Source organism: Elephantulus edwardii, unplaced genomic scaffold, assembly GCF_000299155.1.
Source record: "Elephantulus edwardii isolate Elephantulus edwardi_28Jun2011 unplaced genomic scaffold, EleEdw1.0 scaffold00019, whole genome shotgun sequence".
NCBI classification, from domain to species: domain Eukaryota; kingdom Metazoa; phylum Chordata; class Mammalia; order Macroscelidea; family Macroscelididae; genus Elephantulus; species Elephantulus edwardii.
In genome coordinates this window covers 6,404,055-6,423,602 of record NW_006399769.1, presented here as the reverse complement: position 1 = coordinate 6,423,602, position 19,548 = coordinate 6,404,055, and the positions used below count along the sequence as shown (strand labels likewise).

Here is a 19,548-nt window from a genome sequence, read left to right as displayed (position 1 = left end):
CTCACATTCCTCCTTATAGAGCCCAGCCTCCTGGATGATCTGTTCTGCATATAGATTGAAAAAAATATGAAAATAGGATGCATCCCTGGTGTACAGCTTTCCTAATTTTGAACCATGCAGTGTTTCCTTGCTCTGTTCTGATGACTCCCTGATGGTCCAAGTATAAGTTTCAACTAAAAACAATTAAGTATTCTGGAATCCCCATTCTTCTCAGAATTAGCCACATTTTGTTGTGACCCACACAGTCAGATGCCTTTGTATAGACAATGAAACAAATAAATCTCACTTGACGGACTACACAGGATTTAGATTGAGTTCATATGTGGGAAAATCATTTGAGAAGCTCAAGATCAACTGTGAAAACTAGGCGAAGTTATGATTGTGGATTACATCATCAAATACTTGTGTGCAAGTTCAAACTAAAGCTAAAGAAAAGAAAATCAAATCCACAAGAACCAAAGTTTGAACTTGAGTCTATTTCTCCTGATTTTAAAGACCATCTCAGGAATAGGTTTGAATCCTTGAATACTAATGAGTGAAAACCAGATGAGCTGTGGGAAGATATCAAGAATATCATCCATGAAGAATGCAAAAGGTCATTACAAAGATGGAGGAAGAAGAAAAGGCAAAAATGGATGTCAAAAGAGACTCTGAATATTGTACTACAGTGCTGAGAAGCCAAAGCAAAGGGAAGAAATCAAGAATTTAAGGAACTGAACAGAAGATTTCAAAGGTTAGCTTGCAAAGACAAAGCAAAGTATTACAATGAAATGAACAAAGAGCTAGAGTTGGGAAATGAAAAGGGACAAACTTGTTCAGCATTTCTTAAGCTGAAGGAACAAAAGAACAAATTTAAGCCTCGAGTTGCAATACTTAAGGTTGCTGTGGGCAGAATGTTGAAAGATTCAAGAAGCATCAAAAGAAGATGAAAGGAGTACACAGAATCACTATACCAAAAAGAATTGACTGACATAGAAACAACATATGAAACAACATATGACCAACAGCCTATGGTGATGAAGGAGGAAGTTCAAGCTGCTTTGAAGGAATTGGCAAAAAAAACAAGATCCCAGGAATTGACGACATACCAGGTAACATATTTCAACAAAGAGATATTTTCCTGTATGTGCTCACCACGTTGTGTCAAGAAATCTGGAGGACAGCCACATGGTCAACGGACTGGAAGAGGTCAATATTTGTTCCCATTCCAAAAAGAGGTTACCTGGCAGAGTGCGGAAATTATTGAACAACATCATTGATATCACATGCAAGCAAGATCTTGCTGAAAATTAACCAAAAATGACAGGAAGAGCACGTCAACAGAGAACTGCCAGATGCCAAGGCTGGGTTTAGAAGAGGCACTAGGGATATTATAGCTAGTGTTAGATGGATATTGGCAGAAGCAGAGAGGACCAGAGGAATATCTATTTGTATTTCATTGACTATGCAATGACTGGTGGCCTACTACGTGAGAAATTGCACTACCAACCCAAAGGCAGGTGGTTTGAATTCACCAGGTGTTCTACAGGAGAAAGTTGGGCAATCTCTCATACATTTTACAGCCTCTAAAACCTGCCAGATGGTCAGTTGTGAATGGCTTTTGACTTGATGGCACATAGCATCGAGTAGGGTGTATACTTTAACCTAAAATACAATAAAAGATTTTAAAAATAGAAATATCTCCGAGAGGCAAGCGTATTATTTATCCTGTGGCTTGGGAATTTTCCGAGGCTTAGTAGATCTTGCAGAAATATATATATGAACCAAAAGACCTATAAGGAATGTTTATGTTATCATTCATAATAATTAATAACGGGGCCAATCCAACGCCTATCACAGTTAAAATACATTTATTAGGTATGTTGTTGTTTTTGTGTCCCATCAGCTTGAAACTGACCACAGCTGACCTTCCCTCCAGTGGCTTTCCAGAGGCAGTTAATCACACAGGAGTTGATTGCCCATCTTTCTTTTATGGAGCTAACCTTTGCGTTAGCAGCACAATTCTTAACCACTAAATTACTTTTGTTGTTGTGTACCATAGATTCAGAATTAACCCATAGCAGACCCTCCTGCAGGTCTACAGAGGCAGTAAATTGCATGGGAGCAGATCGCTTATTAGTCTCCAGCAGAGCAGCTGGTGGATTTGAACCATGTGCTTTTGGCATTGCAGTGCTGTTTCTTACCATTTTGCCACCAGAGGTCCCTACTAGAGCCCCCTTATATGTTTGTTTGTCTTCATATAATAGACTCAGTTGCTTGCTCTCACGTTAGAACCAACTCATAGTGACCAGTGAGTTTTCAGGGACTGTAAATCACACAGGAAAAGATTGCCCATCTTTCTCAATGGAACCGATGGTAGATTCTAACAATCTGCCTTGTATTGGCAATCTAACTCCTTACATACCAGGCCACCAGAGAGTCCTTATTCTTATGCTGCTGTTGTTGTCGTTGTTGTATGGCATCAAGTCGACCACAGCTCACAATGACCCTATGAACAGAAGCTCTATCTTGTGCCATGCTGATCGTCTCCAACATGCTTGAGCCCATTTATTCCAGCCACTGTGACATTTCATCTTGTTGAGGGTCTTCTTCTCTTTAGCTAACCCTCCACCTCTCCGGGAATGATATAGTTTTCCAAGGACTAGCGCCTCCTAAGAACACGTCCAAATATGTTGCACTTCCTCCAAGACAGACTTGTTTGTTCTTTGAGCAGTCCATGTACACTTCTCCACTACAATTCAAAGTCATTATTGATTCTTCTTCAGCTTCCTGATTCATTGTCCAGCTTCAAGTACATGAGAAGTAATGAGTTCGATCAGGCTCATCTTAGTCCTTAAACTGGCATCCATCCATGCTCTTTGGGGAGGTCCTTGGCAGAAGACTTTTCTAGTGCAGCATGTCTTTTACATTCTTCACTCCTGCTACCATGGGTGTTAAGAGTGTATCCAAGTAAAATAAAATTGTTGATACTTCAATCTTTTCTCCATAAAAATTTGCCTATTGGTCCTATGGTGAGGATTTTTGTTTTCCTAATGCTGAGAGAATACTCTAAAAGCAAAGAAAATTGATCTGCTCTTTATACATAAAATATCTTGTATGAATTGTCTAAACACAATATGGAGCAAATGGTATGAGATTCAAGATAATGCATATTGTATGATTCCATTTATATAAATTTTAAAGAATGGCAACTCATCTATGATGTTAAAGTTCAGGATAATAGCTACCCTTAGGGAGGAGAGACAGGGCACAAGGGAATATTCAAGGCTGCTGGTAGCATCCCAGTTCTTAAACTGGTGGTAATTATTTGTATTTGTACATACTGTGAGAGCTTTTTCAGTGATGATATTATTTCTTCATCCTTCTGTATGTATGCTATACTTTAACAAAAAGATTAAATAGAAAGGTGATTGGAGTGTCTTTCAGGCTTTTCAAGTCGAGAGTAGAGGAGAATCAGAGTAGGAAATAGACAAAGTACTGAAGAAATCCTTTTGATTTTTGGAACGTAGTTAACAGATGTGTCAAGAAGCCACAAAATAATAGTATACACGATGTTCATGGGATGCTGAAGCGCTGCAGGATCTGTAGGCTGTTTATTTCCATGGGATAATGTTTATGTACACACTTGAACTTTGTTAAAGGTCTAAAATTTTAGTCATAGACCCTAAAGCTATGGTGCTTTGACATATGTTGCTCAGGATAGACCTCACTGCCTCCAGAAAGGCTTCCAGATCCCTCAATTTGAGGAAAGCGTTCTTCTTTTATGTATCCACAGTACTAATCTTTGGCTTATTACTGCAGACATTGTAAGTGTCTAGGTCTGGCACTGTGCCTAGCCTTGGCAATGAACAAAATGGGCCCAACCCTGGTACTAAATGAAATAGACTTGGTGCTGAATAAGATAAATATACACATATATATTTGTGAGTCAGATGTTTCTACTGTGAGAGGATAATTGTAAGGATTAAATGAATTAAATATATCAAGCACATACAATCATGCCTTTCATACAATGAACTCTATGTAAGGCTTGCTGTTACTACAGTTGTTTAATATATGTCTCATATATATACACAAAAATGAAATTTCAGATGAAAAAATATTATTTCCATCAAAACTTTTTTCAACAAATGGTGTTGGAAAAACTGGACTGCTACCTGCAGAAAGCTGAAACAGAATCCACATATCACACAATACACAAAAATCAACTCTAGGTGGATCAGAGACCTGGGAATAAAGCCCAAAACCATAAAATTCGTAAGAGACAAACTGGGATCAAGTTTAGAAAGCCTAGTCTATGGTATAAAGAGACTAAAAAATACAGCCAGGAATGCACAATCTGAAGAGGATTTAAATTGAAGAATGGGACCTTCTAGAGATTAAATCTCTGTGCACATCAAAACCATTTTCCAACAGAGTGAAAAGAAAACCTACTATCTCAGAACAAAGATTTGGCAATAGCATTTCAGACAAGGGTCTCATATGAAAAGTTTATAGAATTCTACAGGTCCCCTCCTTCAAGTAAAAGACTGATTACACAGTTACAGTATGGGCAAAGGACATGGAAAGATATTTCACAGAGGAAAATATTTCGATGGCCAACAGACACATGAAGAAATGCTCAATATCACTGGCAAGAAGAGAGATGCAAATCAAAGCCACAATGATATACCATCTCACTTCAGTAGCAGTGGCAGAATTTAACAGGACAGCAAGTAATAAATGTTGGAGAGGATGTGGCGAAATAAGAACATTTATTTAATTAAAAAATGGATTAATTTTTATTGTTAGTCATGTGTTTAGCTGGGTAAAGAGTTGTCCTCCTCTCCGTCCACTTCCTGGATGGAAATAGGCAGTAGAGATGGCTCCAGGGTGGCTGCCACTTTAGGCTTAGAAAATCATGAGCAGATGGGTCCATCTTCCAAGATGAAGTACAAAACCAAATGCATAGGCTTCACAGGATGGAAGATGGTCACAGCTGAAGGCGCTCTAGTTAAAGATCAAATAAAAAAAAAAGATCAAATATAATGCTTGAGTTTGTTTCCCTTCGGGTAATGATGGATCTGGACACCACTGTATTGAGAAATAGCACTGTCCACAGCCAGGGTCAGCAAGCTTCCTGATGAGCATGTGCAGCTCATGGGTAGAACTTCTTGCGGGAGGTGTTGGCGTGGTCAAGTAGCAGCTGACATGGAGTGAACTGTTTTCCATAGGTGGCCTTGTACTTCCTGAGCTGGTCCACTATCTTCTGTGCTCCATGCAGAACCACAAAGCAGAAGTGGCCTCCAAGACAAGGGAGGAAGCTGAGCCCAAAACAGCTCTGATGTCTCCCTTGACAGGTGTGGCCAAGATCCCTTCCTTTTTAATTTTTTTTAACATTTATGGTTTTTTTAAATTAATACTTTAGCAAAGTTTACAGAAAACTTGAATTTCCATTTATTTATTGTTGCACATTTTCCTCTGTACCCCTGCCCCTAGTTAGCTTTTCTCTTTAAAAAGATTCTTTCATTGTTGCACAATTTTCTGCCTCTCCTTACCCTCAATCCACTTTTGTATACACCTCTTATTATGGACTATTGTCATGCCAATAGCCCCTAATCTTATATTCATTTTAAACAGTTCTTTCCCTCATATGTTTCTATGCAGTGTTTATTATTTATCCCCTCTTTTCTTAATTTCCCCCAATCCCCATGTCAGTCCTATTTTATAACAGTGACATTATGCAGTATTTGTCCTTTTGTGACTGAGATATTTCACTCAGGATAATGTCCTCCAGAGTCACCCATTTTGTATAATATTTTATGAGTTCCTTGTTTTTCCATGTTGCATAGTATTCCATTGTGTGACTATACCACAGCTTCTCTATCCATTCATTTGTTGATGGGCACTCGGGTTACTTCCATCTTCTTTGCTATTGTGAACAAAGCAGCAATAAACATGCGTGTGCATATATCTGTTTGGGTGGCAGTTCTTGTTTCTTTAGGGTATGTTCCCAGTAGTGGAATTGCTGGGTCAAATGGTATTTCTATTTACAACCTTTTGAGAAAGCACCATACTGCCTTCCATAGTGTTTGCACCATTTTTCACTCCCAACAACAACAATAACAACAACAACAACAGTTCCAATCTCTCCAAAACCTTGCCAGCATTTGTTGTTTGTTCCTCTGTTTAACTTTGGGGTGAGATGATACCTCATAGTTGTTTTGATTTGCATCTCTCTTAGAGCTAGAGATTTTAAACATTTCTTCATGTGTTTGTTCACCATCTGAATAGAATTCAAATAGAATTTGGAGAACCCCAAAATCAGTTCATCTACCTATGGTCAACTGTTTTTGCCAAGGGGATGAAGTCAGTTAAGTGGGGAAATGACAATCTTTTTAACAAATGGTATTGACAAAGTTGGAAAGCTATCTGTAGAAAACTTAAGTAAGACCCATGCCTCACACCATACACAAATAACAACTCAAAGTGTATTAAGGACCTAGGAGTAAAACCAAGGACTATAAACTATCAGAGAAAAGCTTGGAAGAACTGTAGAAGCCCAATCCACAACGTAATCAATCTCCCAAGCATCCTGAAAAACCTACAAGCAGAATAAAATAGATGAATGGAGCCCTCTAAGAATCAAATCCCTGTGCACATCAAAAAAACTTCTCTAACAGGGTGAAGAGGAAAGCCACAGACTGGGGAACAAATATTTTGTAATGACATATCTGATAAGGGACTTATATCTAGAATTTATAGAATACTCCAGCACCTCAACAAGGTAAAGGTAAACAACCCAATAGCAAAATGCACACCGGATATGAACAGATACTTCACCCAAGATCCCTTGTTGCAGGCACATGATGGCCTCATTCACAAATTGTGTCATCTGGCGGTACTGGATGCTCATAAAAGGAGACATCAGACTCAGGAGGCAACTTAAGACTTACTCAAATAGTATCAGTGTCAGAATTCAAATTCTTACTCTTTGAATCCTTTGAACCCTGCTCGTAGATGTAAAAGCCCTTCCCAGTCTTGTGAATCAGCAAGCCCTCGGATACCGTCTGATGCAGAAGTTCCTGGCTTCCATCTCCCAACCTAGATCCTCAGCTACATATTTGGCTACATTCACACCAACTTCATTCACCACGGTGGCAACACTCACAGGAAAGGCAAAGCTTGTGGTCATCAAATCCAGTTTCTTGCAGTCAGCTCCCTCCTGGAGAATGCGAATGACCAGATATCCTGGGTGCAAGGCATGTGCTGGTGTAGAGACTAGGTCCATCCTTGATCCTTGATGATCTTCCCCTGCATGAGGCCAGCTGCCACAGCCGAAGCCACGTGTCCTTGGAGGTTTTCTTGGTTCTGACAATCTCTAGCAGCTGCATCTTGTCCACAGGAGAGAAGTAGTGCATGCCAATCACCCTTCCCGGTCTTTTGCTGACAGCTGAAATTTGCTTGATCAGCAGGATAGAAGTGTTACTGGCAAAGATATGTGCTCTGGAATCACTGGTTCTACTTCCTTGAACACTCTGTGCTTAAGACTAAGGTCCTCAAAAATAGCTTCTATCATGATGTCAGCCTTTTCAAATCCCTGATAATCAAGCTGGCCAGTCAGGTTGTTGAAACTGTGGTCCCTTTCAAATGATGTTTTCACCTTCTTCACTTGATCACCTGTTGCTGTCCTCGGCCAAGGCTGGCCACTCTAGCATCTTTAAGTATAATCTTCAGTCCTTTATCCTCAGAGACCTGGGCAATGTCGGCGCCCATCAGCCCTTCACCAAGAATTGCCAGATGCTTCACGTCCTTTTGAGGGTTTCCAAATTTATTCTTTTTGCACAGGACCTGACCTTGGTACAGCCCTAGCAAAGCCCTTGATTCTTTGGTCATTGCAAGCTCTCCACATTTCTGAAATTCAGTGAGGTAGCCAGAATCCCTTTCTTGTTCAATACCGGTCTTTACTGCCTCAATTATTTTCAGAGGAACAGGATAAAAGCCTTTGGCCTGCTTTTATACTTTTTCATCTACCTTTTTGTAAATCTGTTGCCTGATAAATGTAATAGTAATGGCGTACACTGTTAAGTTTCGCACCAATCCCTTCTCTCTCTTTGGAGAAATAGTCTTATCAGCTAGTCCTTTGGCAAACATAACTGCCACTTCTTCGAGGTATTTGACTGTTCCCTCCTCTGGAGGTTTTATTCCTGGTCCCAGGGGGTCCACCAGTTGGTCAACTTGTCGCATCTTTGCTCTATCTACTTGAATATTTCTACCAGTCAGCATCAGGTCAAAAGCAGTAGGCAGACCCACCATTTTGGGGAGCTTCTGTGTGCCTCCTGTCCCCGGTAATATCCCCAGGACAACTTCAGGAGCACGTAATACTGTTTTCTCATCTTTTGTTGTGATTCTGTATTGGCATGCGATGGCAAACTCAAGTCCCCCTCCAAAGTAGAGTCCACTGATGGTGGCCAAAATAGGCTTTGTAGACTTTTCAATTTTCTCAACCATTCTCTGTCCTTCCTGGGACTTCTGTGTTACTTCTCAGGAAGTCTCTCAAGAAGCTATCATGTTGATGTCAGCACCAGCAATGAAGCAGCCTGGGTTTGCTGAGATAATCACAGCACTTTTGACTTGATCACTAGCCCACATTTCATTCTTTACTTCTACAAACTCGGACTGCAGTGTATTTACCTTTGATTTTGGTGAGTTAATTCGAATAACTGCCACATACCCTTCTGGAAGATCTTGGAAAGTTATGGCAGTTATAACCTGGGGAGCATGGGGTCCTGGAGGCAGTGAACTGGCTGAGGTTGCCAATCACCCAAGAAGCCACCATCCTGGGAAGAGGATGAAAATAGAACGTGCTGCCGAGATAGGAACTCTTGTATGATGTTGGTGGGATTGGACAATGGTACAACCACTCTGGAAGATAATTTGGCATTTTCTCAGGAAGCTGAACATAGGAGTTCCATGTGACCCACTTAGTCCTCTTTTTGGAATACACCCCGAGAAAATGAGAACTGAAGCACAAATGGAGACTTACACACCAATGTTCACAGCAGTGTTATTCACTTTCACAACAACATGGAAGCAGCTCGAGTGTCCAACTACAATCGAATGGATTATGATACATTCACATAATGGAATACTATGCAGCACACAGGAGCATTGATTTTGTAAATTACTGTCTAACTTGGGAGGGACTGGAGAGTATTTTGCTAAGTGAACTAACTGAATCCTATAAGGACAAATACTGAATAATACCATTTTTGTAGAATATATATGAGGATCCAGGGTGAGGAGAGTGGAAATAGAGGGGTGAGGATGGGTGGGGATGGGGTGAGTGGTTAATCATAGGGCTACACAATTTCATGGGGGGAGGGAGGAGTAGGCAAAAGAAATGGGAAAGATCTGGCGTGAAAAACAATGTATACAAACTTTCTAAATAAACCAGTATAAAATATTTTTTTTAAAACCTCCTTTCCCCCCCATGGTTTATGTATTAAATGAATATTAAGAATATTTTAATTTTATTTCTAAATAAACAGATTTATACTTGCTGCTATTATCTCCTTTAAAAAATACTTAAAATTCAATAAGTAAGAGGAAAAAAACAAAATGATGAAATAATTTAAAAATGATGTGTGAAAACAGGAAGTATGACGGAGGACCTCAGCTGTCGGCATTTTGGGAGACATTCCCAGCAGCACCATTTCATGGACTAAGAGCAGTCCACTTTTGAGCTGTAAAGAATGTTAAGAAGAAAATAAACTGATAGTTCAGCTTATTTTTTGTCAAATGGACTTTTTTTCTTTAAGTACCAGTGTCAGGTACCAGGAATTTTTAAAAATCCCAGTGATAATGTTCCTTACTTAAGTGGACCATTCCTACTACCACCTGACCCTGTTGGCACACTGTTATTTTCTAGAAATTTAAAACCAAATTACAATAATGTGTAAACAGAGTTATAAACATAGTGGAATATTTTAACATTTTCATTTAATCACTGAACTCTTTTCACACACACACACACACACACGCGCGCGCGCGCACGAGCGCGTGTGATGTCCTCCAGGGTCCCCCATGTTGTGTAATGTTGAATGAGTTCATTGTTTTTCAGTGCTGCATAGTATTCCATTGTATGAATATACCATAGGTTTTCTATCCATTTGTTTGTTTATGGGTACTTGGGTTGCTTCCATCTCTTTGCTGTTGTAAATAACAGAGCAATAAGCACGTGTGTGCATATGTCTCTTTGGATGGTGGTTCTGGTTTCTTTAGTGTATATTTCTAGAAGTGGAATTGCTGGGTCAAATGGTATTTCTATTTCCAGCTTTTAGAGAAAGCACCATACCACCTTCTATAGTGGTTGCACTGCCTTACACTCCCACCAGTAGTGAATAAGGGTTCCAATATCTCCACAACCTCTCCAACATTTATTGTTTGCTGCTCTGTTGAACTTTGCTGTTGTTACTTGGGTAAGATGATGTCTCATAGTTGTTTTGATTTGCATCTCTCTGATAGCTAGGGATTTTGAACAGTTCTTCATGTGGTTTTTTTTTGCCATCTAAATGTCTTCTTTGGTGAAGTATCTATTCCTATCCTGTGCCCATTTTGCTATTGGTTTGTTTACCTTTTTTTTTGTTGTTGTTGAGGTGCTGGAGTATTCCATAAATTTTAGATACAAATCCCTTATCAGATGTCATTACCAAATATTTTTTTCTCCAATCTGTGGCTTTCCTTTATACCCTGTTGGAGAAGTTTTTTTCATGGGCGTAGGGATTTGATTCTTAAAATCTTAAAAGATCCCATTCATCTGTTTTATTCTCTCCTGGTTGTAGTTTACATATATGTTGCTTATATGTTGGAACTGACTCATAGCTGACCCTCCTGCAAGTTTTCAGAGGCTGTAAATTGCATAGGAGAAGATTGCCCTTCTCCCTCTGTTGGAGCAGCTGGTGAATTGAACCACTTTTCTTTGATTTGGCAACACAGCTCTTTACCCACCAGACAACCAAAGCATCTTTGAATACTATTACTGCTGTGAGGCTAGTGCCATCAGAATTTTAAATATTATTTTATTGTTCATTTGATTTTGCACTGCCATGTAAGTACCACATAGTAACTGATTTTGAAAGGCAAAAAAGAAACCCCCTAAAAACAAGGCAGAGCTTAGATCTAAACCTCATAGAGATTATATGAGGAGGAATGAAGTTATTGTGTGTCTAAAATAGTCTTACTTGTCTGCAGAATTCTAAACCCAAACCAAACTGGCTGCTGTCAATCCTTTGGGATTCCAGAGCTGTAGACCTTTGTAGGAAGAGACTACCTCATTTTTGTCTTGTGGAGAGACTAGTGACTCTGAATTACTGACTTTTTCGTTAGCAACCAAACAAGTATGACATCAGAACTCCTTAAAGACCCCTGGCATCTGAGAATAAATCTTAACAACATTTTATTTTTTAAAAATCTTAACACTTTAAAGGTTGTTTACAGATATTTACTCAGTGCAATCTGTCATTTGATTTCCTAGCTGCCAGTTCCATGGATGTTGATTTGGATCCAAGTATAACTAAATCCTTGAAAACTTTAGTCTTTTCTCCATTATCACGATGTTTTGAGACTTTTTGTCTTATTTCTTTTGAGATATAATCCATACTGAAGGTTTTTATCTTCGTCAGCAAGGGCTTCATGTTCTCTCAGCTTTCAGTGAGTAAGGTTGTGAAATCTGCATATACCATTCAATTAGTCTTCCTCCAATCCTGATGCCACATTCTTCTTTATGTAGTCCAGCTTCTTGGATTATTTACACAGCAGATCATATTTTAAAATAAAGAGCAACCTACAATCACTAGGTTTCTTTGCTCTTAAAATTACTACCAGCTTCCATAATCTTAAATGGTATGATTTTTCCAGTTTCCTAATTTTTCATAGTCAGTACTTATACTCAACATGTGTAACATTAAAGTTTCTAAGTTACACTACATTTCTCAATGTTTCTCTTCCTACATAAAAGTTACATAGTTACTTTTATATAAAAAAGTTATATAGAAGTTTAAAATAACAATAACAACACCTGATATTTAGAACGGTGTAACTGTTAATATTTTGCAGATCAAGGTCAATTTGATCAATATAACTGAGGGCAAAGCTGTCATCACTTGTTGTGATGATCTCTTGACTCACCCTGGTCTTTGTTGGTAAACTGGCCCCTTTTTGCCCCTTAGTCTATTTGCATTACTATTCAGTGATAATGATACAATTAATTCACAAAGTATTTTTTTATCTACTATTTATCAGCTCTCACAATAGTATGTATACAGTTGCTTAAAGAATATATTAAGGACCTTTCTTTCCTAAACAATACTTGTTTTTATTAATTTTTCAGAGTTTTTGTTGTTGTTATATGCTATCAAGTCACTTGCAACTCATAGCGAACCTATGTACAAGAGCTCTATACGCCGTACTATCCTGTGCCAACCTAGCCATCTCATTCCCACTATTCCAGTCATAAGAATCGATCCATCTCATCGAAGGTCTTCCTTTCCTGCGCCGCCCCTCTCCTCTGCCAAACATGATGTCCCTCTCCAAGGACCAGTCCCTCCTTGCAAAATGCCCAAAGTATGTCAGATGAAGCTTCAGAATCCTGACTCCAAGGAGCATTGAGGCTTCACCTTCTCCAGGACAAACCTGTTTGTTCTCCTAGCAGTCCATGGTATATTCAACACTCTTCTCCAGCACCACAGTTCAAAGGCATCAGTTCTCTTTCTATCATCCCTATTCACTGTCCAACTCTCTGATGCATAGCATGTAATTGCAAAGACTATAGCCCGGATCAGGCACACCTTAGTCTCCAGCCTGATGTCATTGCTCTTCAGTACTCTTGAGAGGTCTCACAGATGACTTTCCCAATGCAATTCATCTCTTGATTTCCTGGCTGCTGGTACCAAGAGTGTTGACTGTGGAGCCAAGTAAATGAAAACTGTTAACTATCTCAATCTCTTCACTATCCATACTGATGCTGCCAGTTGGCCCAGTGGTAAGAGTCTTTGTGTTCTTGATGTTGAGCTTCAATCCATCCATATAGGAGGCTGCAGTCCTTGACCTTCTGCAACAAGTGTTTCAGATCATCCTCAGTTTCAGCAAGCAGGGTAGTGTCATCTACATAACGCAGGTTGTTGATGATTCTTCCACCAATCCTGATGTCACAGTCCTCCTCATACAGCCCAGCGTCTTGGATGATCTGTTCTCCATACAGATTGAAAAGGTATGGAGACTTAATACATCCCTGACGGACCCCCTTCTTGATTTTGAACCATGTAGTGTCTCCTTGCTCTGTTCTGATGACTGCCTCTTGGTCCAAGTATAGGTTTCACATTAGCACAATCAAATGTTCTGGAATTCCCATTCTCAGAGTCAGCCATAGCTTGTTGTGATCCACACAGTGAAAAGCCTTTGCATAGTCAATTTGGTTTTATTTGATAGAGTTAAGTTATCTGATCTTTTAAAGATATGTTGTTGTTGTTGTTGTGTACCATCAAGCCAGAACTGAAAATACCTGAACAATGAGTAATAACTGAGCACTAAGTTGGTCAGAGGAGACTGGCCACCTTTCTTTCACTGAGCAGCTGGTGGCGGGTGGATTCAAATCATTGCCTTTGTGTTAGTAGTACAACTCCTTGTCACATAGACTCCAGGACCCTCTTTTTAAAGGCATATTATATTTAAAAATATGGTTTTTCTTAATTAAACAATGGTCCACAGAAAACAATCATTTGAGTCCTAACAAAGTTATGGATAATAGCTTCAGGAGAAAGCCATGTTTTGATGTATTGTTTTTAAAATCAAATAGACTAAACTACTTTTTGCTTTTAAACTTTAGTTTTAAAGTTCTTTTCAAACCGCTTGGAAAACCTCTGTTTCTTGAAGCTCAAACAATTAAAGAGTGTGTACTCTTGTTCCATTTGTTATTCAAAGCACTAATCAAACTATCAGTAGTGGGAAAATACTTAATAGTGACTTTTGCTTTTTTAGTCCTTGTTATTCTTCATGAGGTCTTTTCCCCCCAGAGCAGGCTGGAGAGGACATTTTGACCCCCTGATTTTTACCTGCTGCCATTGGCTTTCTTTTTCAAGTGCAGCTAAGCTTTTGACAGCTCTTTGGAAATTTATAGAAGAAAAAAAGGGCTTCAGGAAAAAGTATTTGTACTTGATTTTAAGGGGTAACAAAATTTCTTTGTTGCTTATTTTTTGGAATTGTGTTAAAGGAAATTGTGAAACTGTAATAACTAAGTGCATCTTTTTTGAAGGTTTTTACTTTGTTTATTTCCTTCATCAAAAAAATAAGCAAACAAGTGACTGTTAACCCTAATTTATTTTTACTCTTCAAGTGACATTACTTTTAACTGGCTACATTTGGATAATAAAAGCCAAGGATTTTAAACCACTTAGTAATTTGGTTTCATTTTTAACACAAATAACACCTTTTCATCCATTTTATATAAACTTCAAACAACATATGTTTTAACTTACTGCCAAATAAGAAGAAATGTGTTACATTAAAGTGCATGTTGTTTGCTTGCGCATTTGGAAATACCATTCATTTTATAGCAATTTTGAGTTATTTTTCTGTCACTTTGTATTCCTATTCAGAGAAACCCTCACTCCTAACAACTCCCTTAGGGTTTACTCCTGGATGTCAGTAGACATAAGCGAGAGGAACCTCATAAAACAAACTCAGGTCACGGAAATGTCAGCTCATGGTGACTTGTGTTGATTATTATCTTTTCGATTGTGTCCTTTGAAATTTTTTGAGTGGTCTTTTAATATAGTTCTTTTATGGTTATATGGGAAAGAGAGAGAAGCCATCCCACTTCCATCCACCCCCACTTCCCTGTTTTTATAAAAACGTCTGAGATATGCTGATTATCTAGATCTGGTCCAAAATTGTGAGTTTCGGGCTAATGCTTGTACAGAATGTGAAATGTTAACAACACAAAAGCCTAGCACCAGGGAAATGGAAATTCTTTTTTAAAAAAGATTTAAAAAAATCATTCATTGTTTAACATTTTCCCTCTTTCCCTCCCTAAACTCTCTCCTAGACCACTTTGCAATACACCTCTTGTTCCAGATGGCTGCCAGACATATAATATTTAACCGTATATTCCTTTCGGACTGGAAACTTGTGCATGTTAAGATGCAGTTCAAAGTGCTGGATTGACTTTAGTTTAAGTGAAATTTGGATATTAAAGAAATTCAGATCAACTTGTATCTTATTGTGTTTCCTTTTGGGGACCAGAGAGGTTTTACGATCGAGAATTATGAGAATAGAACTTAATGGACCTAAGACTTAGGGAACACACCTCAGACCTATTCTGCCTCTGATGAGTTGTGTGAGTTTGGGTAAGTTGTTTCACTTTCTGAGCCACCATTGCTCAGGTTCCCTCTGGTCACCACAGTTCTGAAAGGAGAACAAAGACGCGCAAACGGGTCTGGAAATGTTGGTGCCAGGCTGGTCAGCTACCTACCTAAGTATTGCCTCAGATTTATTCCCTCTGTGGAGCATAAAATACCTTGGGAAAGAGAATTATCAAAATACAACTGATAATATGGGTGTTCTTTCCCCCCTTTTACATCAAACCAAATTGAGAAGCGATCATTAGGAATGGGTTAGTATTTTTATTAGACATTATGAATATAGCCTAAGCATTAAACAAGTGAGTTCTCTATTTTGCTATTATGTTAATATCTGTAATTTCCTAGAATTTGAGATGCTTGTTTAGGAGTGACTTATTTACTGTTTTAATATTCTCCCACAGACTTTTCCCACATTATTATGTGTCAGACTCTTTGCCTAGGAAGGGCAAGAGGTGTTTTGGAACTCCAGTGGCCTGTTTGGAAGTTATTCTCCAAATTGCCTGTTTGTCTCTCTTCTATACTTAAAGTGATTGAAAAACATTACAGGCTAGGGTGTGGAGGGATGAGAAAGTAGCTTTTCTGGAGCTTTATGTTTCTAAGACAATAGTGCACTGAAAGGTTAGAAAGATTATTTCTGGCTAACCCATAGACATAACTGTAAGTTCCTTCTCCTTTAGACCTGAAATTGTAGTATAAGAATGTGCTTCCTTTTAAAGAATACAGATTAGAGTTGACTGTAGCCCGTTGTTATTGTTAGCTGCCAGTGAGTCAGTTCCGGCTCTTACAGAATAAGGCTGCTCCACCAGGTTTTCAGTGCAGAGACCTTTTGGAAACAGATTTCCCCCCCAGACTTTCCAGGTGCCTGGGCGGGGACCACAGTTGTCACTCTGAAAGGTTTAAGCCACCCAGGGACTCCAAGATTTATTGAAAACACACTATGTCGTAAAGGAAAGGAAGCTCCTTTATAGCAACAAGATTTAGATGAAATAGCTAAGTGAATTTATAAGTAAATGATAAATTAAAAAGAAAGAATATTTCCTCAGGAAGCGTTAAATCCTCTGCAGCTCTGCTGGGCTGGGCTCTCCTTTGTGAAGCTCCTGTGAGCAGTCTGCTGGGAATCACTGTGCTGAGTGTATTACCTCCAGCTAGTAAGCTCCTGAAACACAGCCTATCTCTCATTCAGCATAGTTTTCTCATCACCTAGTAAGTGCTCAGGAAACACCTTTATTTATTCAATATCAGGTTTAAACTGTTGATAGGTAGACCTTGATTTCTACATTGATAGAAAGCAAAAGGGAACAAAATGTTTAAGTGTGGAAATAATCTCACTACTTTTTCATTAAGAACTTAATGCTTCTGCATCTCTTCAAGAAGAGTTAATGTTTATTACTTTTTTTGTTGCCTCAGAAGAGCCTAGGCTAATTCCCCCTCCCCCACCTGGTTTTTTTTTTAAATTTTTATTCATTTTAATGAACATTTACAGAGATTTTGGATTTCCATTCATTCATTGTTGCACTTTTCTCCTTGCCCACCTTCCTCCCCTCCCCCAGTTTGCTCTTCTCTTTGAAAAGTAAAAGAAAAATTCCTTCACTGGTATGTAATCTCCCCACCCTGAGTACACTCAACTAGGCAACCTTCATTCTGGACTCTTGTGATAACCATAATACCCTATCATATAGCTCTTTTAACCTGTTCTCTCCTTCATCTGTTTCAATGCCGTATACATAATTTATCCAGCCTTTCTCATTCTTACCTCAACCATGATGTCAGTCCCTAGGCTAGTTTTACTGACGCAGGATAGTTTCTTTGCCGGTGTAGGGATGGGTGCAAGCAGGATAACCAGTCAGAGAGCTGGCTCCCATAGAGAGATCTCAGGTGTGAGAGATTCTGCAAAGAGTGCACTGCTCCACATGTGGCCATTGAATGTGTGGGGCTGGGTGCTCAGTAAGAAGCAGGGGCCTCATAGAAGAGGTACCTTCACTAATCTGGGGGCTGACTGATGGCCAAATGTGCCACAGACTCCTGAGAGAATGCTCCAAGGGCTTCAGGCTCAAGATAGATTCTGATTTATTCCAAATATATTTAGGCTCCTTCACGGCCTGAGGCAGAGCTGGGCTTTGGAGTAGTGACAAAGTGAACACTGACAACCACTTTGTGATTGTCAGGAGAGTGAGAAAGTCTTCCTCTGATTTTGGCGGTGGAGTCCTGGATGCAAGGAGAAAGGAGAGATTGCATCTTTCCCTACTGTTGTGGGTTCCTTTGTGGCTGGCACCATTCTGGATTCACTCCCTTCATAGATAGCTGCACAGAATGACCAGGTGACACGGGATTGATTCTGAGTTCTTCGATATCCTTATTTGATATTTCCATTCAGTTTCTTCTTTCAGTTAGTATTTGAAGTACTTTTTGGTTGTTTTAAACTGTGGCTCGAATAATTATCATCGATATCTGATAGCCTTGTTTTCTGGTATCTTTGATGCAAAGGTTCTGAAGTTCCATCCAGTCCTTACTAGAAGATTAGAGGTTACAGTTCTTAAAATTAAATGTAAAATTTAAAAAGTATTAATTTTATCTTACAGATTCATAATAGTTGGAAAATTATAAAAAATGTTATTTGATTCTGATGACTTCAATTGGCTTTGGGATTTTTTTTTAAAAGACTTTGTAAGGTTAATTTTGCTACTGTGTTTCATTGGTGATAATTCTTAGTTATTACCAGTTACTAGTCAGTTACATGAGCAAGAGAAATTGGACTCAGGTGTAATTACAGTTGACCATCCCTCCCTGTAGTTTCTGCACTGAAGGATTCAACCCATGTGAATTGGAAAGATTCTAAAAATGAATTCCAGAAAGTACAACTTGCATTTACTGCATATGCAACACCACATTGATTTCACATGAAGAAGTGATGGGTAGGTACCCCTGCTGTAGCCTCCATTGAGTTTTAGAGGTTGTCAATGGCATAGGAGGAGATTGTCTATCTTTGTCCCACAGAGCAGCTGGTGGATTGGAGCCATTTATCTTTGTGTTGGCAACACAACTTCTTACCCTGCAGAGCACCATAGCTCATTGAAGTTGACATGATCTAGTTTTATTTGTTTGTTCTTGCTGTTATTAAGGGCTGTTGAGTTGAGTGTAACTCATAGCCATCCTGTGAACAACAGATCTTCAATCTGTCCTGTCCTGTGCCGCTCTCATCATCTCTAATAATTGGAGCTCATTTCTGCAGTTACTTAGTCAATCCATCTCATTGGGGAGGTCTTCCTCTCATTCATTGACCCTCTGTCTTTCCAAGCATGATATCCTTTTCCAAAGAATAGCCTCTACTAGCAACATGTCCAAACTATGAGAGACAAAGCTTCATTATCTTTGCCTCCAAGGAACGTTTTGGATGCACTGTATCCAAGATTTTCTTTTGGTTATTTATTTTTTTGTCAATCCATGGGATATTCAGTCCTTTCTCCATCCTCCATCACTACAACTCAAGTCATCAAGTCTTCTTCTGTTATCTTAATTCATTGTCCAGGTCTCTGATGCATAGCAAGTGATTGAGAATACCATAACTTGGATCAGACACATGTTAGTCTTCAAACTGACATTATTTCTCTTAATTATTTTGGAGAAGTCCTTGACAGCGGATTTGCTGAGTGCAATATTTGTTGTTGTTATGTACCATCAAGTCACCTGTGATTCATAACAACCCTATACACAACAGCTCTGAAGGCAGCCCTGTTCTGAACCAGTCTCACTAACTCTGACACACCTATCCCCATTGCCCCAATTACTGTATCAGTCCATCTTATCCAGAGCCTTCCTCTCCTTTGCTGTCCCTCCACTCTTCCAAGTATCAAGGGCCATGTCCTTCTCCAAGGACTGGCCCTTTTTAGCCATGCCCAAAGTATGTGAGTTGGAGTTTCATAACCTTGCCTCCAAGGAGAAACTTGGTTTCACCTTCTCTAGGACAGACCTATTTGTTCTCTTGACAGACTATGGTAGTTCAAGACTCTTTTCTAGCACCACAGTTCAAAGGTATCAATTCTTCTTCTGTTGTCCTTAGTCATTGCCCTGGTCTCTGATGTATAACAAGTAATTGTAAAGACCAAGGCCTGGATCAGGCCCACTTTAGTCTCTAGACTGTTAGTTATCACTG

At 39.1% G+C, this 19,548-nt stretch overlaps 1 protein-coding gene and 1 pseudogene across 1 annotated transcript in view; one reads left to right on the top strand and one right to left on the bottom strand.

The window, feature by feature from the left end:
- Window positions 1–19,548, top strand: part of CAMKMT (calmodulin-lysine N-methyltransferase) — a 620,355-nt gene that overhangs the window by 171,214 nt on the left and 429,593 nt on the right. The gene's annotated exons all lie outside the window — the stretch shown is intronic.
- On the bottom strand, window positions 5,138–8,818 carry LOC102856672 (annotated as a pseudogene).